The sequence below is a fragment of the Tupaia chinensis genome, unplaced genomic scaffold (genome assembly GCF_000334495.1).
Source record: "Tupaia chinensis unplaced genomic scaffold, TupChi_1.0 Scaffold000430_1, whole genome shotgun sequence".
NCBI classification, from domain to species: domain Eukaryota; kingdom Metazoa; phylum Chordata; class Mammalia; order Scandentia; family Tupaiidae; genus Tupaia; species Tupaia belangeri.
The window spans coordinates 2,785,642-2,791,641 of NW_006159935.1; the positions used below are offsets into that span (position 1 = coordinate 2,785,642).

Sequence of the window (6,000 nt, forward strand, 5' to 3'; positions counted from 1 at the left end):
GCTAGTATTTTTAAGACCATCAAATTAAACTGGATGAAAACCCCACGGAAATGGATAAAGCATGAGGTAGACTCCAGCACCAGTCTTTCCCTTGTCTTCCCTCTGCATGTTTGAACTGCTCACTGGCTAAGCTGAGCCCTAACTCATTCCAGGTATAGATCTTTTATTTTAGGGGAAGACCAACTCCGAGATTATACCAGCCAAAGCTGGTACCCTCCCTGGGTGTGTAACAGGAAGACTGTCACTTAAACACAGGATAGAGCCAACGTACAAAGGCCATTAAAGTTTGCATACTGCTTTCTGCATCAGCATCCAGAAACAGTTCCGCAAAGAGTTTTTTCATTAAGAGTTGACATGCCACATTGAGCATTTCTCAAGTACCTTTATCCTATGTGTTTGCAAGGCTGTGGCAACTGACACGCAGAATGCACTGAGCACAATGGTGCAATACCTTACATCCAAAGGAGAATTTTAATGTTTATACGGCCTGTACAGCATGTTTGGAACTAGTTTACATTTGCAGTTTCTTAATCATGTCTAGGTCTAAATTACTGGATGAGAAGGACTGGACATACACTCCGTGACCCAAGAGCCCAGTGAAGTTATCAGTTGACATGGCAATCGAAGCCAAACTAACTCTGTAACAGCGCCCCCAACGCTCGCCTGGGTGCCAGCTGAAAAAGTCACTGGCACCCATGGTTCATGTCCTAATGTCTACAGAAACCAGACAGGTGATGCCAAGGAGCAAGGAGGGTGCGTAGGCCAAGGAGGAGGAACGGACTGTGCAAGACTGAGAAGGTTCTTGTTCTACTTGACGGGGACAGCAGCTATGCATCCAGTCAGTTACTGGTGGGGTATCATGGGTCTCAGGTGAGTGATGTGCTTATTTTCCCCAAAGAAACTGGAAATGCCCAAATTGTATGTGAAACTGCCCAATGTGTAAATATGTATACATGAATATTTAACACATTTTCATTATAGAAAAGCTGGAGTAGCACGATCAATACTCTGCTCTTATGGACCAAACGCTGTGTGTCCTCCCGAAATCCCAACGTTGAAACTTTTAACAGTAATGGGAGCTGGGGTCTGTGGGGACTATGAGGGTGAGAGTAGGTCATGAGGATGGTGCCCTCGTGAATGGGATTAGCATCCTCTTAAGAGTTTTGAGAGAGCTTGCGTCTTCTCTAAGGCATGTGAGAACATAGTGAGGGCTTCGTCTATGAACCAAGCAGCAGGCCCTTGCCAGACACCAAATCTGCCAACACCCTGACCTTGGGCTTCTCAGCGTCCAGAGCTGTTATGAAATAGATGTTTATTGTTTAAGACAACCAATGTATAGTATTTTGTCATATCAGCTTGAGCTAAAAAAAATCCACCCCACACCCTTCACTTGGATTGACCATTGTTAATATTTTACTGTATTTGCATGCTCACACTTTATTTTTTGTGTGTATATATAGACATGCAAGTTTTTTAGACCTTTTTGAAAAGCAAGTTCTTGATCTAAAGATGCTTTACCTCAAAGACTTCAGCATGTCTTTTCTAGAAAATGATCTATCTATCTATCTATATAAGCACATTAGCATAACCAATGGATTTCATACTAACAGAATAAAACAATCTAATCCACAACCAATATTCGAATTTCTAATAAAGTCTTTAGTGGCCCCCTCCCAATCTGGGATTTAATCAAAGATCATGTGTTCCATCAGTTGCTTCTTCTAACCTAGAACATAAGTCCCTTTACTTTTTAATCTTCATAAAGTTAACATTTGGGAAGAGTATAAGCCAGTTTCCTAACAGCATTTACCACTGCCTGCATCGTCTAAGTATTTCCTCATGGTGAGATACTGCTGAAAGTTTCTGGCAAGAATTTTATGTAGCTATTCCTGGCATTCTATGAGATGAGGAAGTGAACAATGCAGTTTACACCGGCCGGTGATGCTCAGTTTGATTACTGGGCTAAGGTGTTGTGTAACACCTTTCTCCATTTCCAGAGCACCTTCTCCCCTTGCAGTGGTTATAATAAACACTGACAACTTTGTTGGAGCACATTACTATAGGGGCCGAGGCAAGCTGGTCATTTTTCATGATCCTGTCATTCCTTCTGTTAATTAGTCCTCTCTCCCACTTTTTTAAGTATCAATGAACTTGGATTCTTTTTTAATTCAGTGTTAAAACTCATAATACTCCATCACCTCCTATTTTATTCTGTTTTGTAATGTCATACCAGAATAGCAGAGACAGTGGTTTATAAAGAGAAGGAAGTTACTTGTCTCAGTTCTGGAGGCTGGGACGTCCAGTATCAAGGGGCCACATCTGGTGATGGCCTTTTTGTTGTCAAGCCCTAATGGAAGGACAAGAAGAAAAGGCAACTAACCCTTTTGTCAGGAGCCCACTCTCCGGTCAAAGCATGATCCACTCATGAGTGTAGTGCCTTCGTGACCTAATTACTTCTCAATGGTTCTACACCTCTAACCATCATTGCATCAGGGACTGAGTTTCCAACACATGAACTTTGGGGGACACATTCAAACTACAGCGCCAACATTATATGTGGGGATGCTAAACTCTTCCCAAGTGTAGCCAGCAGGAGGCTCTCCAAGCTATTTTCTGGGCCCCTTTGTCCACATCTTTGTGACTTCTCTTTTGGAACACCTGCTAAGTATTCTAGTCTAAGATTACAAGGCCAGACAGTGGCAGAGGCAAAGTGGCCCTGGAGTGCAGGTGAGAGATTTCAGCAGCATAAAGTAGAATGTATCCAAGCATTCTGGATTCGTCAAAAGCCACTCTAGTTCAAGGAGTTCCTTATTTAAATGTGGATAGACAGATAAAATTAAACATTTCTGGCTTGTCTATTTTTCAGAAAACAAAGCAAACCAATAACCCCAAAACCACCATAAACGACATTTAAAAATATGTCAAACTTGAACTCTAGAAACTCAAATGTGAGCTCTAGTAAACGTTAGTTAGAAAAACACAGAATGCATTTTGCCCTTTCTGGATCATATCATTTCTTTTCTCAATTTAATCTCATCGTGTTTCATTTCTTGTTCTTTCTAATCAACACTCCCCCTTTAAAAAATAGATAATCAAAACAGACAGCACCATCTGCCCCAGTCCAGAAAAGAAAATGGACTGTCTTCTAAATGCACTGAACTGAGAAATGGATAAAAATGGAGAGTGAAGACTGGCCCAGTAGGCAGGAAACATCTCTCTGGAGGAGGCTGCCTGTGAGAGGCTCTTCCTCAGTACCAGGCCAATCTGACAACCAGAAGCTCACTAGTCTTAAAACATTTCCTTTTTATTCTCTAAAACATATACGATAAGATAGACATTCACAAATTCAAGGTCAATGTGAAGGAAGTCTTGAATTATTTTCAAGCCACCTACTGAATGCCAAAGTTATAAGCACTGAGCGTAGTGTTTCATTCTAAGTCTTTTAAAAATGAAATGATTTAGAATTCAAATCACCCAGGTTGCTGTATAAAACCAGAGACTGCTCTGAGCTATGCAGACATCTCTGTTGTCCAAATGGGCTGCTAGTGGTGTTCGAAACACAGTAGCCTAGGGTTTTACAGTGTCTTTTGTATGTGTATCTCCCTCTCTCAGAATAAGCTAGTGTTCTATTGAAATATTTGGTTACAAGGTATTGAGAATGGAAATACTACATTTATATGCCTAATCAAATTTATGGATAGCACATCTTACCAGTCAAATCTCAAAGTCTAAGATAAGCCACATTCGTCTGGTCCCCATTTTCTAAGGACTGAGCTGTGCAAACTGACTATAAGGATCCCATCAGGCTGATGAACAGCCATGAGCAGCAGCAGCCACGTCAGACATACATCACACTGGGTGAGATAGAAAAATGCACAAGAAGAAAATATGAAAGATGGGGAGAGAGGCTAGGAAAAGGAAAGAGCAACAGATAAAAAAAGGTCAAAACATGCCTCTCAGTAATTTCACCAAGTTGACAATTTCTCACCTAGGTAACGGACTCTAAAAATAGCTTCCTAGAGAGTATAATGATAAAATTTCTATTACCAAAAACACTGAAGTAGAAAGGCTGATTTGGAATAGACAAACCTTTCCGTTAAAACAAGGGTGGAAAGATAATATAGAATGTGCAAGTGTGTGTGTCTGTCCTCCCCTCCTGGTCTGCTTTTTCATTCTTCATGCCTCTGCCAAAAAACTGACTCTGCGTTGCAATGCTGCCTTTATCACTTGATAATGGTGTTCTTTGCAGGGTCTCTCACTCATCCCGTCCTCTTCTCCATATTTAAGTCTCCATGACACTGTCTGTGAGTTTCCTGTTCACAGTGTGTCCTTGACTCCTCCAAAAACTGTCAGTTTCATTAGCACAAACATGATGTCTGTGCTGGGTGTCATGGATCCCCAGGGCCGGGTTCAAGGCCTGGTGCAAGAACATGTACTGAACATATGGCTGAATATATGGTCAGAGAAACATTATTTGCAAATGAACCCTCTGTATTTTTATCCTTTCAATATTTAGAAACAAGCACACGACAGATATCATGGTAGACAGAGGTGTAAAAGGAAATACCTTGGTAAATCACATATTATGTCAAACAATACATCATGATAAAATTGTATCAAACATTTGTGGATCTTTATTTTTAAATAGGAAAACAGTATATACATATTAAATAAATTCAGTTAGAATGGTAAATTTAGTATAAATTTGAAACATTTCTTCAGTCAAAGCTAACAGTCTGCCTAGCAAAAAAAAATCGACAATCATTATGCCTGGTGAAATGATAAAAATACAACTGAGGACATTATTAATAAAGAAATTGAGAATCTCGGATCTCATTTGGAAAGTATCCTGGAGAAGAATGGAGCATACTACACCCTAGAAGTAACTTTTTAATCCACTAAATACTAATCTTATTTAAAAAATTAAATCAGAACAGACAAAGTTGTTTATATTGGCTAAAATCCCTTAGTTTTATTTAGCCAAGTTAGTTGTTTTTCAGTTTTCCTGCTTTACAATAGTTTTTGGAGTACACAAATTGTGCATCTCTAAAGAACTATAAGATAACTGTAATACATTAGTAGCAATTAATTACTCAAATAAGAAAGTGTCCTTTTTATAATTTCTTTTTTTTTTTGAGAGAGAATTTTTGCTATAGGACACATGTGCTTGCCAGAAAGAAAGTGAGAAATCACACACACACACACACACACCCGGGGACAGGGGGAGATGGCCATGTCTCAATCCCTTCTTCTCCATTCTCCTCTCGGGATTTTGGGAATGTTGCCCAGTGTGTTTCAAGCCTCCTGGTCTGGGACTCGAACTGCAGTCGGCCATGTGGGAGACCAGCAATGTAACCACTATGTCATCTGCTGATACCTTCCTTTTTGCAATCTTAATGTATACTTCCCAACTGTCCTGGCCACATTTTCTCCTTTCAAAACCATGCTGGTACCATGCCTCCCCTACCTTCCCATAATCAGCAGTCCTCAACTGTAATCCTCACAAATGAAAACCTTAGTGTTTTCCATTTAAAGATTCCATTCCTTTCTCCCAATTCCAGACCATGACGTCCTACTTGACTTTGGGACATGAATCAAGACTTTCGCTTATTATCTTCAGCAAACTGTCTAATAGACAGACGTTTGGGTAAAATATGGCCGCTTAGGGCAGGTATAGCACAGCAGTAGCCTAATGGACCTGCATGAGAAAGGTCCTGGGTTTACGCCCTGGAACATCCCCGAAGCATACCAGGCGTGCACAAGCCATGGTCTGAGCAGCTACGACTGGGGCTGGACTGCAGAATGAAGACCCTTTTCAGCAGGCTCTTGCTCTGTCTCTATTTTCCTCTCTCATGGAAGAAATATGTAAATAAACTTAAAAGGGGGGGGGCTGGCTATTTACTCAAACTTTAATTTCTAATGTATGCTAGAGTCTCTTTACCCTTAAGCAAAAGGCTAATTTGCATTTATCTAATCCTGCTGGCAAAAAGGAATTTTCTT

General features: G+C 40.4%; 1 protein-coding gene across 4 annotated transcripts in view; it reads right to left on the minus strand.

Moving 5' to 3' along the window:
- Positions 1-6,000, minus strand: part of FNDC3B (fibronectin type III domain containing 3B) — a 317,671-nt gene that overhangs the window by 104,856 nt on the left and 206,815 nt on the right. The gene's annotated exons all lie outside the window — the stretch shown is intronic.